Raw genomic sequence first — 16,553 nt, forward strand, 5'->3', positions numbered from 1 at the left:
TGCCAGAACCATGGCTTATCCTTGCGCTCTCCCGCCATCCCCAAAACACTATTATAATAGTGATCCAGAGGTTGTGGAAACAAGTCACCACAAACTAAGCAGGAGAACAAAGGGTCAGGATTGTTGGACCACGTTCAGCCCTGGCTTGGTGAATGTTAGAAAGCCCTCTTCTCTTTGTGCCTCAGTCTCCTTGTTTCCGAAATGAGGCCAACAATTTCTGCCCTACCCACTGTACGCTATTATTGTGGAGATCAGATAAGATAGCAAATGTAGAAGTATTGAGTAGTTAAAAAGGGCTTATATCAGATATTACTCTTTTAGCTGCATGTATCTTTTGGCAAAAAAAAGTCTTTTATCAGGGCATAAAACTGAAAACTCCAGGAGTAGGTCTGTCAACATAGGCAGCTGGATAAAAGAATCAAAACATTGTCACTACAGATTGGTTTCTCCCTGGCCAGCTTTCAGGCTCCATTTTCCTTCTTGCAAGCCCCTTTCGCAAAAGTTTCTCCCCTTGTGGTTATAAAATGGCTGCATTGAACTTGCTATCTCTGCATGTCAAATGTCTCAGGAAAGAAGGGGCAGCTTTTTTACAATCTCAAATTGAGATTCCCAGAATTCAGTCTCACTGCCTGTTATTGGCCTCAGTTGGGTCACATGCCTGGCCGTAAACCAATCAGTGCTACCAGGAGATGCCCAATGCTCATTGGCTGTACCCAGGCCACACGCCACCCTTGTAACTGAGAGTGCAACCAGTAATATCAGAACCACTTGGAAAGGCAGCCTGGGAGGTGTAGGTCTCCAAGTGGCTAACACCAGTAGAAGGACGATAATGTTGGTAATGAAAATTCGGTGGCATCCTCTCAACGTTCTATGTATGTAATCTTATTAAAACATCATAGATCTAAGGAAGCAATGTGTTCTACCAGCTGGCTGGTGTGTAACAGACGAAACTGAAATGTACTTTTCTGAACACTGCATTTCATGGGGAGCGACAGCTTCCCACAAGCTCACACCATTTGTCAAACATGCAGACAGGGGTGTAGTTCAGCAACACAGAGACTCCCTCCCTCTCCAACCCCATTTAGAGCTTTATTTCCCAGCTCTTGTCATACTGGCTCACTTAGAGAAAGGTAACTGTATAAGGTAATTATGAAGATAGCATTTAATTAGTTTTGGTTTCAAATCAAGGTATTTTCTGCAAACTAATGCTGATGGACACTAATGAATGAAACCCTGTGATTAAAACATCTGTCACTGTCAAGCAGGGTCGATTCAGGGTGAGGATTGGCTCATCACTGGGAATGCGATGATGGCCACAGAAAGCCAAATTAGCCAAACCTAATGTTCCCCTAATCGTTCGGTGATTGAGCTGACAGTGATTGGTCGCAAACATGCACCGATGAGCGGTAATGAAGTTGCTACCGGATCGGTTCAGCATAGGTTTTTCAGGCTAATTAGCTAGACAAAAATGTTAATTTAATCAAAGAAACATGTATTCATTAAAGGTGTGTAAGAGAGCTGGAGGAGAAAATTGGCTCAGTCATTGAGGAGGTAAAATTGTAGCTGCCAAGCAAGACATCTCGGCTTCGCAGCCTCATTCCTCAATTTCCTGTGTATCGTAGAAAACAGTCTGGTTACACTTAAGCAAGTCATGTGGTCTTTTTTCTTCAGATCTGATGATTGTAAAGGAGAGATCATCTGCAAAGCAATATTGAGTAAAAGCAAAAGCTTATCTCATTTTATCCCTGGAGGATTAATTAATTCCTCTGGAAATGTTCTTTTACTTTGAAATACGTAGCCTGCCAGAGAAGAAATGGTTCTCGGGGATTATCTAATGCATGCTATTCTATTTACAAGGAGAAAAATGTGGTATAGAGAGTCTGTATCACTTGCTCAAGGCCACATAGCATAGCACATTTTAGTTTGTACATTAGACACATGACTCCTCATGTAGTCAATGGAATGTAACTTGTGAAGTAAGTATATAGCAGATATTTCCTGCTTGTGTCACTAGGCCAAGGACATCCTCGGACTTTTTTTTTTTAGAGAGACATTTATTCGAAAAGATTATGATCTAGCTGTACTTGTAATTATGAAGAAAGTGAAAAATCTGATGAACAAAAACTATTTGACCGTTTATTTCTTGCATGGGATGACACATGTGAAAGCACTGGGAGTAAGGAGGACTATTTAGTTATCATCTCTTTCTACATCAAGTACTAAAATTATTTTCCATGGAGACATAGGCATTCCTTTGTGAGTTTTGTATCCTGTTACCAGCATATGTGACCAGAGTCCAGGTATACTAATGTCCATAGGTTAGTAACCACTTAATAAATTAATTTATCCCTTCATCCATCCATTTCTTAATCTAACAGATACATCTGAAGATGAGTTTGAAGTGGGAAACATTGTTCAATATAGGCCTTTGGAGAATTCTCTCCGGGTTGAGAGGGAGACTTGACTCCCAACGATTGCCTATTTTCTGTCCAAAATGCTTATAATCCACATCTTGAGCTGGTGAAATTCGACTCATCTTTCAGTCCTTGTTTGAATATTTTTTTCCTCTAAGTAGCCATCCCTGGCTCTCACACCAAGTAGGGACCCATCTGGGTGCCCACACCAGCACTGTCATCCTGCATTTATCATGGCACCTATCACTCAAATTGAAAGTAACCTGCTTGAAGACCTGTTTCTCTTGCTTAGACTATAGTTTCTCAAAATATGGTCCAGTTATCACACACTTCAAAATTGCTTGGTGGTGGTTTGTTCAAAATTCAAATTCGTTGGCTCTTCCCAGACTTTATTAATCAGAGGGAAAGATGTATAGTGTGGATTTTAGCAAGTTTCTTGTAAGATCTGGAAGCACTCCTTCTCCTCTCAGCTCCCTGAAGAATGGACAGGTACATGAAGTACTCAATACGCATTTTGGAATGAGGGAATGGATGTATGAACAAGTGAATTCTGATTATAAGAAATAAGTAATAGGATCATGTAGCAAGAATATCCCTAAAGACTTTGATGTACAACTTTGCTGGTATAGGATTCCATTTCTTATCTCTGATGCTGCAGAAGCTTAGAAGTAATAGCATTTTGGAAGTTGAAAGGGACCTTGAAGATCCTCTGATCCACTGCTGTGGCCAAGATGACCAGGTGGAAAGAGACTTGCCTAAGGTCACACAGCACATTAATGAATCAGAACCCATGCTTTCATACACATCCATTGCCTTTCCTATTCTTAACTGCCATACCTCTGAAAGAAAGGGTCAAACTCTCTCCTGTTTTATAAAGAATTAGAAACAAATACAATTTTTTGATAGTTTTCGGATAACTAACATCCACTCCTCCTAGACACTGCTCCCTTATAGGTAAGCAACTCAGCCAAGTCTAACTCATGGAGAAGTTCTTATCAAAATGTCAGGGTGCTGATGATTTCAAGTTGTAACCAGCAATCAGCTTCATAGAATGGGAGGACCCCAAGACTTGAAAGACCCTCACTGTCATTTAGTCCACTGTGTTTCATCTTTTATTCACCCACATTTAGTCATCACAATTTTTGCTATATTTAAATACCATTTTTCTTCAAATGAACTTTGAAAAATATTAGATTCATCCTAAATAGTAATATTCATGGAATCGTGGGTTTGATGTGCCAGTTTTTTTCTACTGTGTATTTGAAAATGTTACTTTAAATGCTATTCTTGTACTATGTAAATCATCTTATATAATCAGTGGCACATGCATCATGCACTGAGATACAAATTCCTCATTACTTTAGTTGGATTCTGTTATCTTTCCTTTATACCCTAAAGTAGAGTATTCATAAATTCTTGAAAGAAATGATTTTATGGTCTAATTGAAATGAAGATGAAGATACTATCCTAGAGTCTTCTTAATTCCTCTGCAGTGTAGTCTCTGGAAGGCAGGTTTGACAGTCTTCTATGTTAACATCATGCCCAGAGCTATCTGGTTATTTTTAAGAAATGAAGATGGCACAGCGTTTGCTAAGGTAGAAACTGAAGTTCTTTTATATGTCTGGCAAATTTTATAGTATATAAAGGCTGTTTCATTGCTGTGATTAAACAATGAATACACTGTTGCATTAGCATCTGGATTTTACATCATTTTCAAGGAAACAGATTCTTGGTAACAGATAGAAACGATTCATATTTATCTAGCAACAAAGAATAATCCCAAATGACCGTTAGATGTTTAAGTCTGGACCAGAAGGGGAGATGCCAATTCAGGGAAAATAAAGAGGAGATAGCTAATTCCACTCTTTCCAAAATATGCATATGTCTTTAAAAAAAAAAAATTTTGGAAATTATAACCAAGTTCAACTTCTGGAATCACCATTTTGGACTTGTTATAAGGGGTGTTTGAGCACTCAAATGATTTCCAGTTACAGATTTTCTAGGTTTAAAGCAGAGAAGCCATGAGAATCCTGGCAGCCAAAAGAAAATTACATTTGGAGGCATTACATTTATGCCTAAGTGTGCTCACCTAGGGTATGCCTTGGAAAGGCTGGATTTGCAACCTCGAAATGGCACCACACTCAATTGGGAGTTTAAGGCTCTCCATAAGGGCTTTGAATTAGGAGAGCATATTTGTCAGATTTAGGGACAGTAGGAAATTGAGCATTTTTGGAAAACCATAAATGAGTTAATGTAGTGTTCAGGACAAGCTGTGAATTGGCCTCTCAAAGGAGGTTTGTCGTAATAACCTGCTGTAAAAATTACCAGTGCCTTTCCGGTGGTTTTCACCATATGCTCCTGCTCTGAGAGCTGGCATTTTCTGGCAGACATTGCAAGTTAAGGGCCTGTTATTCTGCGAGGTGGACTTTGGCTTCGTTTTCTATGTGCTTCCAGGTGGGCAATTTGCAGCAAGGGAGGGAAGCCTGTGGGAAGTTAAGTAAAGATGGAAAGGTCTTTTTCAGAAGATTGTTTTCATGTGCAGCAGCAAGAAGACCATAGCTAAAGAGAGGCGTTTATATTTCTAAACGACAGAAAGGAAAGTTCACCTCACCTGCCACCTCTCCCAGGAAGCTTTCTTGAGCTACTGCAGCTCATGCTGTGCTAGCCTGTTGATGCGGTTGTAGAGTACCTCTCATCTCTACTGCAGTGTTTAGCAAGTAGTCATTTTCTACCCTCTCTTTTCTCTTTCCCATTCCTCATGGGGAACCCTAACCAAATGAGGCCCCATTGTCTATTTTTTAAAAAACCTTTTGTACTCTTTTTTAGCACCTAATTTAATTATGACAGCCAAAGAGACTTATAATAATAGCTACAGTAGTAATTACGGTAGTAATACTAGTCATAACTTACATTTATTAAATGCATTGTTGATGGCTACAATGCTACCTAAATTTTCCAGGAATTGACTCCCTGTTTAACCTTTGAACAACCCTAAGAGGGTTACATTTATTTCCTTCATTCGAGAGGCATTAAAGGCAAGTAATGTTAAGTAAGTTGCCCAAAGTCAGAAAGAATACTCAAGCCCAGGCAATGTGTGTCTACAGCTTCCACCTCTAACCACAGGGCTGTCTGTTTCAGGCTGTGAAAAATAAGAGATGACATCTAATCTTGATAGAGAAGCCTGCTCCAGGCAGTGTCCCAAGAGACCCAATGTTTATGTGCTATATGTGTACTTTTGCTTTATGCTTGAAAAGAAATTTTAACTACCAAGAACCGATTTTCATCCTGTTGGGGGTTATGTACGATAGAGCCCCAGTGAGAATAGAGCATGAGTCTTTCTAGGCCCCATTTTTAAGCTGTTTGACGTGAGCTCTGAAAAACCAAAGTGAAACAAAATTTTGATTAAGAGCTCACTGTGCAAGATACTCAATGAGCCAGGAATCCTTTATGTTTGCACCTTCATTGAATACCTTGCCTGATTGTATCAGATCGCTCTGGAAAAGTTGGAAATGAGCAAGATTTACCTTCTGTGCCTTCCATGCAATCTTTCGAAGCCCGGAACTCATCGATCCATCCTACAGAAGGTCAGTTAGTTTTTATTATTGAAGTAAAATTCACATAATCTAAAATTGGCCACTTTACAGTGAACAATTCATTGGCATTTAGTATAATCAAAATGTTGTGCAACTGCCATCTCTATCCTATCTAGTTCCAAAACATTTTCATCATCCCAGAAGGAAACTATGGCCATCAGGCAGTCACTCCCCATTCCCCCAGCCCTTGGAAATACAGGTCTGCTCTGCCTCTGTGGATTTACTTCTTCTAAATACTTCCTATAAATGGAATCACAGTATGTAGCCTTTCATGTTGTGTTGTAGCATATATCAGTACTTCATTCATTTATATGGCTGGATAATATTACTTCTTATGCCTAATGCCACATTTTATTTATGTTAATCAGTTGATGGACATATAGGTTGTTTCCAGTTTTTGGCTATTAGAAATGATGTTATGAACGATTTGTTTACAAATATTTATGGCCATATGTTTTCAGTTCTCTTGGTATAGAATGGAATTGTTAGATCATATGGCCCTTCTAGGTTTAACGTTTTGAGGAACTTCCAAATTCTTTTCCACAGTGGCTGGACCATCTTGAATTCCCACCAGTAATACAAACAAGTTCCAATTTTTGCACAACCTCATTAACACTTATCATTCATCTTCTTTATTATTGCCATCCTACTAGATATGACATGATATCTCAATGTAGTTTCAATTTCCATTTACCTAATGACTAATTTGGAATAGCACTTCATGTGCTTATTGGCCATTTTATAGTCTTCTTCGGATAAATGTCTATTCAAATCCTCACCACACCACCTTTAAAAAAAAAAAAAAATCTTTTTATTTTCATAAGAGTTCCAGATACTAGACCCTTATCAGATATGTGATTTGCAAATATATTCTCCCATTCTGTGAGTTGTCTTTTCACTTTTCTTGATGGTATCCTTCGAAGCACAATAACTTTTAATTTGGGTAAAATATAATTCACTGATATCTTTGTAGTTAATGTTTGTGCTTTTGATATTATATTTAAGATGCATTGACATTTTAATGGGCTTCTTTCCATTATTAAACCTTTAACCTAAGTATTAAAACTTTAATTCTGTGATTTCAGACCCTCTAGTAGAATAAGACGAGACTAGTTTTGGTGGGAGTGGCCTTGCAGGAACATCTTTTAAGTTGACACAGCAGTCACCTTCTCTGAACATCATAAAGCCACTCTAAGCACATAGGAGATAAATCTGTAACAAATGTAGCACACTGGCCTAGGGTACAGTTTGGAATGCAAATAGGCCTGAATTTGAAGCCACCCACTACTTACTTGTTAGCTGTTTGTCCTTGACTGAGTTAATGAATCACTCTTAGTTTTCTTTTTCTGTAAAGGGAGGGTGATAATTCTCCTTCATGAGGACATTTTATAAATAGCTTGATTCAGCATGTGGTACATAGTGCATGCTTGATAAATGTTATTTTTAGCTATATTATTAATAACTATTTATTCTTTACTAATCATTACATATGTTACAAAACTAAAATGAAAGGCCATTCTCATATTCAGTGGTTCTGTATTATCTATGCAACAGTTCTCTTTTAATGTGACTAATTGAAAGATGATTGCACAGATAAACCTTTTGCATTTGCAATCAAAATTTGCCATTGCCATGTAGCTTAGTTGTGTCTTTCCCCATGCGTTTAAAAATGAGAGGCCTATTGGTCACCTGTGTAAGTGCAAGGAAAGTTTGCCTGGAAACGTGTGTGGAATCTAGCCAAGGTAGTTTCCTTAACTCAGATCCCTGCAGTTTATTCTTAGGACACCATCGGGCCTTGGGGGTTAATTTTATGTACTCTCTGAGTGCTGCAAATGGGCAAATTGTTTATAGTCACTCAAGTTAGAAATGGTTGATTTGGATGGAAAGAATAACTTGCGATTCTGTGCATTGTCACAAGAGCACTTCCCTAACTGTGAAATGAATGTTTTATCCAAGGAGAGCAGTAGCAGGCTATGTTTGAGAGTTGAAAGTTTCTAAATCTGGGAGTTCACTTTGGCCCCAAGTAATGGTACACTTTCTTGGGTGAACAATTTAACATGGTTCAGTAGGAGGAAACAATAGACTTAGCTCAGTGTGGAAGCAGGGTGGTTGTTTTCAAGGGAAGGGAGTGATTGAGTATAATTCTGCTAAGAAATCATGTATTGTTTTTCTCTATTCTCTGAGTTAATGAAATACATTCAGACCAGTCGAGTGTGTTCTGCAGGTAAGACCGGGTTGAGAAGTCAGGATTCTGAAGATACTCTTAAACCCTAGGAGTCAGGCTAATACAGGAGAAAGGATAGAAATGGAATTAGGATGCCCTGTTTTAAACCTCAGCTCTACTGTCCACCACCTCTGGACCTTTCAATTGTCCCCTTGTCTCTGGAATTCAGTTCTGTTAACTATCATTGGAAGACTAGAGTAAAAATAAATATGTTGGTGATTGTTAAATTATTTTTATTTTTTATTTAATTATTATTTTTTTAGGTGAGGCAACCCTTGGTTGACCTCACAGATTGCAAGGACCTTGTCAGTTTACAATCCCTTATTTTTTTTACACCTACAGCACCTGGTCTTCCTAGGTGGTCTCCCATCCAAGTACTAACCAGGCCCGACCCTGCTTAGCTTCCGAGATTAGACGTGTTTGGGCTTGTTCAGGGTGGCATGGCCGTAGACTAAATTATTTTTTATTTTTCAATGGCAATGCATACACACCACAAGATAAAATTCAGTGATACAAGAGTATATTTCAACCCACGGTATAAACATAGTTTTGCAGCCTGTTACTTTCTCTTTCTATGATATGAGTCCCTACATTTTCAAGTCATCTTTGTAACTGTCACTTATCATCTTGCCTAACAGTCCTTCATTCCCTACCTGTTGATCTAGGTAAAAACCCTGTGTCTTCCATTATAAATGTTCTGAATTTTATTAGTTATATTAATAAACATCAGGTACCAGGCAAGGTATTGGGGATATGACAGAGAATAAGAAAATGTTCCTGTTCTCATGGGGCTTGTGTTCTAGTGGTGGAAACAGATAGAAAACAAAATAATTTGGGTGTTGTTAGTATTTTTGAAGGAAATAGACAGCTGTGATAGAGTAAAGGACCTACTTTACAGAGGATATATATTTTTATGGAGTGGACCTACTTTACAGAGGATATATATTTTTATGTACATAGCTTTCTAGTCTACCTCCTTGTGGACTATTTGCTTTTAATATATGCTCAAATTTGAGACTAATGTTCCAAAGAATAGTAACAGCTTCACGGACCCTTCATAAAAGCATAGCTAAATCCTTGTCGGGAACAGTGTTGCCAACAGAAGTCAGCCGCAGCAGTGTGTGGCCCTTGCTCGCACCCCAGGGATCGTTAGGCTGAGTCTCCGTCACCACTATCTGGGACTATGAGTATTAGAAGGTGGATCGGGCTAATTGAAGGCTGCACATGCTCATCTCTCACAGTCTGATTTGCAGGTTCCTGTTTCACCACACCCTGGGTGACTGCTGATTGGGTATAACTGACATCCCTGTGACATGTATGGACTCCAGGACCAGGAAGAGGGGGACACTTGGGATCCATTCAAGACTCTGGTACTAATTTGTTGTGTATCATTGAGAGAGTCAGTAAACTTTTCTGGGCATCAGTTCCTCGGCTGTAAAAATGAGGGGTGACTTGGTGTGCAGTGGCTTCTGGATTGTATCCCATGAACCAGAAGTAATATGGCCTACTGGACGGGGGTCAGGTGAGAAGGAATGCCGTGGCTGATTATGTCCACCAAGGACGAGGGGAAAGGGAAGTTGTGGCACTCAGCACTTGCATTTGCTACCCCAAGTTTTATCTTTCTACTTCTTCATCTAGCGTCAAAAATCTTCTACCCTTATATGAAGATTTCGGTTCATTGAGATTTTCTGCATTTTAAAGATCAGGCAGAACAAACTTGCTCATTTTGGACTTCCCACCAGGTTTTCAAAACGTTCATTTTCCCTCCCTCCCTTCATCTCTCCACCACGCCCCGCCCCCGCGTGTTTCCTTCCAGCTGTCAGCTAATCGTCATTAAAGGTATGACTATACCTGTCCGGCCTTGAAAGCAGCACCTCCAGGGCCTGGGAATCCTCCTCTGAGAATGACATTTCCATCCTTTGGGAGAAATAGGCGCCTCTGTTGAAATGCATAGCTTAGAAGCTGGTTAGGTTTCCAGATGTGTTCTGACACAGGAGATCATTTGCACTTTGAAAGCTGGGCCCCTAGCAAGGCCAGTTGAAGGAGCACAGCTGGCTCCATGTGCTCAAAGGCCTGCTTCGTTCTGAGAGATCTGGTTGAAAAGGTTGATTGTCCCAAGCATGGGAGCCACTCTGTGCCTCCTCCTCCTCCACCCCCCATTCCAGACTTCCTTGCCACCCAAACAAATGCTTCTATTAGAGAAGGAAAATGATCTTCCTCTTCAACTATTATAAATCGCTTTTTTTTTCTGCAGAGATTGTGGTTAATTTCATTATAGTATATAATGGATGAAGAACATTCAGCACAAAAATGTATCTATCCACTGTAATTACATCAACATTTTTAAGCTTAAAAAACTGTTACAAAAAGAACTCATTTTGCATCTATAACTATGAATGTTCCATGTGTTTTTATAAGAGGATAATAAAGACATAAATGGGATAGATGGGGCTAAGTAGTTTTACAGATGGTGGTTGCATATTAAAGATTAAATTGCTGTCTATAAATAAAACCACTTTTACAGTAACTAGGTTACTGCTTTATCTTAATTTAAGTGTAATTGAGAGCATTAGCGTTCTTCATAATAGCCCAGCGAATGCTCCTGCAGACTGTAAACAGGACTCCGTGGAATGCTGACTTATAGAGTTCCTTTGCCACTGAGTGGCCCTAGCTTAAGAGGTTACCCTAGAAAGTCTGCTGGTTTCCAGCCTTATTATTGACTTTCTGGATCCAGAGGATTTTGGAAAGATCTTGTGGGGTTCTAGAAAGACGTGGCAAAAATCTCAGTTTTCATTGTGTTATTCATATGAGTATGTGAGTATTATGCACTGATACGTTTTGACCTCCAAAGTTATTTCTTTTGTATTTTTATCAACATTATTATATTTGGCCCAAACTACAAATGTTGTATAGATCTTGACTTTCCATCTTGCTGGTAAAAGAAGAACCATAAAGTCAAAATGGTTACAAAATAAGAATTTGTTTTGAAGTGTATTTAGTTGATGAGGAAAAAAAAATGTAAAATACAAAAAGATCACCTTTCAGATGGGAAGGGAGAAGTAAAAATATAACTTGCTACCTTTATTGTATTGTCACTTCCCTCAGTCTGGTGTCCATGGCTGAGAACGAGACAGCAGCAGCATGATGATGAGTGCAGGCCACGGAGCTAGACTGTTGGGTTTAAATCTTCCCTCTACTATCTTCTCCTCTGTGGCCTTGGACTAGTCTCTTAATCTCTGCCCTGCGGTTTCCTTCTCTGCAAACTAGCATCATAACAGCATTGATCACCTAGGATTGCTGTAAACATTAAATGGCTTTACTCATGTAAAACAGTAGGAGTAGTCCTAGCATTGATAACTCAATAATGTCACATGCGTGCATATGTGCATGCACATTCTCATTCTCTCTCTCTCTCTCTTCTTCTCTCTCTCACACACACACACACACACACACACACATACAGTTACCACACACACACACTCTATAAGCTTTTAACCATCACATGCTTTTGAGATAGTTTTATTCATTAATTCCTTAACCAAATTTTTGGAGGTATATATCGTGTACCATGTAGTATGCTAGTTGCTAAGGATGGAAAAATGTAAAAACACAGTCTTTAATCTCTAGAATTTCTTATACAAATGTAAATCCAAAAAAAGCAGGAGCCTTGTCATTCTAGTCCAGCATCCTCAATGCCTGGCACACAGCTGGCGACTTACTGAATGGACGAATTGAGTCTGCCAGGGTACTGAGCTCCACCTGCAGAGCCCCAGGGAACACCGGCAAAGAAGTGTTGCCCCCAAAGCAAAAATGGTCTTACTTTTGTCAAAAGAAGGCAGAATAGGTGTTGGGAAGCAAAAATCAGTGTCCTCTGATTTCCAGTGGCACAGGAAAAGTTAGGGATGTTTGGGAGAAGGCGTCCTAAGGCAATCACAAAGGCAGTTGTAGTGGGGAAAGAGGGTAAGAGAACCTTGTTGTAGGAGTGAAAATTCTAACAGACTGTAAGGTGCAGGGGAGCGATTTGATGGCTGGAGACAACTGGGACCACACAATTATTACAAGGTGGAAAAGAAGGAAAAGCCCAGATATTTCGCTGGCTTTCAGGACTGTAGAGGAAAACAAATCTTATTTAAAAGTCTCTCTTATTTTCTGGTATTGCAATGTATTTTGTAATTTTCCCCAACAGGTTTACTTTCCTAATTAAACTTATCCTAAGCAACCATTCAGAAACACAGTCTGTAGTAGAAACGGACAGATGGCTGAAGTTTTACGTCCTTTCCCTGGTCAATAGAGCTGGGGGCCAGGAAAAAGCTGGCTGGGTAGGAATAATTGTTGTGCAAAGTAGCCGTTGGTAAAATTCCTGGAATGGATTGATTTTATGAGGGTGAGATGATGTGGGAAAGAATATGAATCCCAGGACCAGCTATGAAATCGTGGAATTTTTGAGTTGGAAGAGACCTAGACAACCACCACTGCAACTCCATTATTTTGTAAATGGGAAAACTGAGGCCTCAGTAAATTAAAGACATATCTTAAGGTTATGTATCAAATAGTGGCAGACATAGGATTTTAGCCCAGGTCTCCACAAACAAGGCAGAGACCATATGCACTGTGCCCAGAATAGGGCCAGGAACACAAGGGGGTAGTAAACAAGTGTAGATAGGACTTGAGCTAGGGTAAAGAAACTTTTTTAAAAGTTCACAGAGAATTCAGTGTTTTATTGGGAGTCCTCTAGAATTACAGAGATAAATACTTTAGTGAAGCTAATTTACACTATTTCTAACCACCATCAAATCTTTCCTTAAAACATAAAATGGGGAGGTGTGATTTGGGGTGTATTGTCCCCATATAGATAGAATCATATAAAATTGCCAATATCTGATCATTTTGTACATACCAAAATGGAAATTTCTGTAACATGCAATCTAATCCAATATAACAAACAAATGAGTGCTCGTTTGATATCCTAAGAACACAGCAGTGTGGCCAGGGATACTTCATACTTCCTGAGTCCCCTAACCCAATTTTCTAGTCTCACTATGGTCATGTTGCCTTAATCATATTCATCTTTCTCCTGTAATCTTGGCATGCCCTTTAGAATACAGATGCCCTGATGGGCAACCTAGGTGTTATAAAAAAAAAAGAGTAATAATATTTAAAAATTTAAGTAGTAATAATCACTACCTGTTACTGAGTGCTTACCATATATCAAGTACCATGCTAAATGCTTTATCTACATTATTGTGTTTAATTTGCACTATAGCCCTTTGAGGTGTAGATATTGTTTTATTTGGTTTTTTTTTTTTAAAGACTTAATTTCTTCAGAGCCATTTAAGGTTCACAGCAAAATTGAGGGAAAAGTACAGATATTTCCCATGTACTCCGTGTCTCCACACATGCATAGCCTCTCCCACTATCAACATCCTCCACCAGAAGGGTACATTTGTTATAACTGATGAACCTACATTGATACATCATAATCACCCAAAGTCCATAGTTTACATTAGGGTTCGCTTTTGGCATTGTGCATTCTATGGGTTTGGACAAATATATAATGACATGTATCCATCATTGTGGTATTATACAAAGTATTTTCACCACCATCCCTCCCCTCTTCGTACCTCCAAGCCTTTGCAACCACTGATATTTTTACTGTCGCCATAGTTTTGCCTTTTCCAGAGTGTCATATAGGTTGGAATCATACAGTACATAGCATTTTCAGTTTGGCTTCTTTTACTTAGGAATATAAATGCAAAGGTCTTCCACTTCTTTTCATGGTTTGATGGCTCATATCTTTTTAGCACTGAATGATATTACACTGTCTGAATGAAGTTTACTCATTCATCTACTGAAGAACATCTTGGTTGCTTTTAACTTTTGACAATTATGACTAAAACTGCTATAAACATCCCCATGCAAGGTTTTTTTGGTGCAGACATAAGTTTGCAACTCTTCTGAGTAAATGCTATGACATGTTATTGCCGGATTATATGTTAATAGAATGTTTAGTTTTGTAAGAAATCACCAAAGTGTTTTTCAAAGTGGCCGCACCGTTTCCATGCCCCCCAGCAGTGAATGAGCACTCCCGTTGCTCCACATCCTTGTCAGCATTTGGTGCTGTCAGTGTTCCGGGTTTTGGCCATTCTAATAGGTGTGCAGGGATGTTTTATTTTCTTGATTTTATTTCCCCAATGGCATATGAAGTTCAGCATCTTTTCATGTGCTCATTTTCCATCCGTATATCTTCCTTGGTGAGGTGTCTGTTAAGGTTTTTGGCCCATTTTTTGATCAGGTTGTTTGTTTTCTTAGACATTGTTTTTAATCTCCATTTTATAGGAGAGGAAAATGAGAATTGGTGAGATTAAGAAATTTTTCTCAAGGTCAAGCCAGTTTTCAAACCCAGGAGATACAATCCAAACCCAGATCTGTCTAAATGTAAGTGTAGTTTTGATGTCCATTGTCTTCTACCTTTGTAAAATCCCATCCTATAGCACCTTCAACCTTAGCCATTCTTTCTCTGTTTAAAGTCCCACAGAGACTGGAACTCAGAACTTCCTGTGGCACACCTATCATTGAATGGTTCCAGCCATTCAAAAATTTGTCCTAATGTTTCACCCACAAATGTCTCCCATTCACTTTCCAGCTCTGTTTTGACTAATCCCTGTGCTGTAGTTGTTTATAAGATATCAATTTCAATTTGACTACCTCCCTGAGTCTGCACAAAGGAAAATGAGATCACATTAATTAGAGCATTCTACTAGGGGTGAATTGTATTGATTTCTTGATCAGAGTGTGATGATGGAGAGCAGTTGTATTTCTTTGCTAGCGTAGTCCATGGTGCGGCACTAGACAGCCTCAAGCTCTCCGTGGACACCTTCGGCAACCCCATCTTTTCACAGCAGCATGAGCTGGAAAGACATGCTTAAAATAGCCTCAGATTGCCTGGAAATTAGTTTTCAGGACATCTCTGTGAGTACACAAACTTGGACTTGGCCATTGCCCATTCCTAAGACAGGCAACTGCCCATGGTGACATGTACAGGCCGTGAGTGAATAAAGGAATGAAGTGAAGGGAGTTAGACAAGGAAAGTATAAGGAGGTGTCCTGAGAATCCACCAGGAGGAGGGAAATAAGATCAAGGGAACTAAAAAGAAACATGACTGGCTTCAGAATTTTTCCAAAGCTGGGCCTACTCTGAACTCTTTGTACAAGGCTGGGGTTGTTTAGATTTGGTAAGATGGATGGTTATGTTTGTTTCTAGGTTCTGAAAGCCGCAAACATTGTGTTCTCCAGATGGGAGGGAGGATGATAGCATCTGGAGCAAATGGACCGTGAGCAACCTCTTTTCACAATTCTCACACCCTGGCAGCTGGTCACAAGAGCCTAGTTAACAGTTGCTACTATATTTCAATATTGTTCTGTCTTATTCCTCTCAGAAAGCTTCTGTGGGCTATGATTTGGATTGCCCATTTTTCCTGGAGCTTGGATTTGCCACCTTTGCTGGCAGCTTGGCTGCCATGATTGCCCCAAACAGACCGATTTTCACGTCCATACTGTCAAGGGGAACAGAGGTGCAGAGCCAGGAGATGTGGGCAGGCGTGCACAGTCTGTCACACTCTCACGCCCTGTGCTGTGCACCCTGGATGGAAGGCTCAGTGGGGACAGGGCTGCTAGAGGCGGGACATTTCATTCAGAAAGAGAGTTCTTAAATCTGTCTTAAAAAGTTATCTAGAAGTCATATTTTTCCTGGAAATGTGAATAAGTCAGATAACAAGGATAATATACAGTAAGCCAGAAGTTCACCAAAAAATGATTTGGATTAACTGTGAATCCTCTTTGGAAAGAAACATTGGGTTCCAGATTAAGAGATTAGAAAAACCAGTATTCTAGTTGTTTTTCTATTATTATTTGAGGGGATAGGGGAATCCCATTGCTCACAAAGCACTGGCATTTGTTTTCAGATCATATAATTTAAATATTGTATAGAATTTTAAGTACCTTTTAGTAAAAGCTAATTAAGAGGAGTGTAACTAGAACTTAAATCAATAGTAGAAACAAATTAATGCTATCTATCTACTTAGAATTTAGAGGGAAACTTCTTTTCATATCATTAAGATATACAGACTTCTATAGAAAATTTTAAAAAACAGATGAGCGAAAACAAAATAATAAAAATTTGCTCAGAATCTCATTATTCCTGAAATTAGCCTTTTATTTTATTTTTCCAGAGATAGGCAGACAGATTGATATAACCTTCTTTCTTTCTCTTTCTTTTTCTTTTCTTTTCTTTCTTCTCTTTCTTCTTTCTTTCTTTCTTTCTTTC

The 16,553-nt window shown here is 39.1% G+C and overlaps 1 protein-coding gene, 1 long non-coding RNA gene and 1 pseudogene across 14 annotated transcripts in view; 1 reads left to right on the plus strand and 2 right to left on the minus strand.

Moving 5' to 3' along the window:
- Nucleotides 1-16,553, plus strand: part of SGCD (sarcoglycan delta) — a 1,323,040-nt gene that overhangs the window by 1,065,963 nt on the left and 240,524 nt on the right. The gene's annotated exons all lie outside the window — the stretch shown is intronic.
- LOC120581625 (uncharacterized) lies at nucleotides 2,584-10,380 on the minus strand. 2 transcript variants are annotated; one of them, XR_005647354.1, is made up of 3 exons: nucleotides 10,083-10,380; nucleotides 5,939-5,989; nucleotides 2,584-4,897 (listed from the first exon to the last, which is right to left on the minus strand). It is a non-coding gene; the product is annotated as an uncharacterized LOC120581625 (long non-coding RNA). The 2 variants fall into 2 exon arrangements; XR_005647355.1 differs by lacking the exon at nucleotides 10,083-10,380 and adding an exon at nucleotides 6,702-6,787.
- LOC120581721 (uncharacterized) lies at nucleotides 8,565-8,683 on the minus strand (annotated as a pseudogene).

Source organism: Pteropus medius, unplaced genomic scaffold (assembly GCF_902729225.1).
Source record: "Pteropus medius unplaced genomic scaffold, Ma_sr-lr_union100, whole genome shotgun sequence".
Taxonomy (NCBI): Eukaryota; Metazoa; Chordata; class Mammalia; order Chiroptera; family Pteropodidae; genus Pteropus; species Pteropus medius.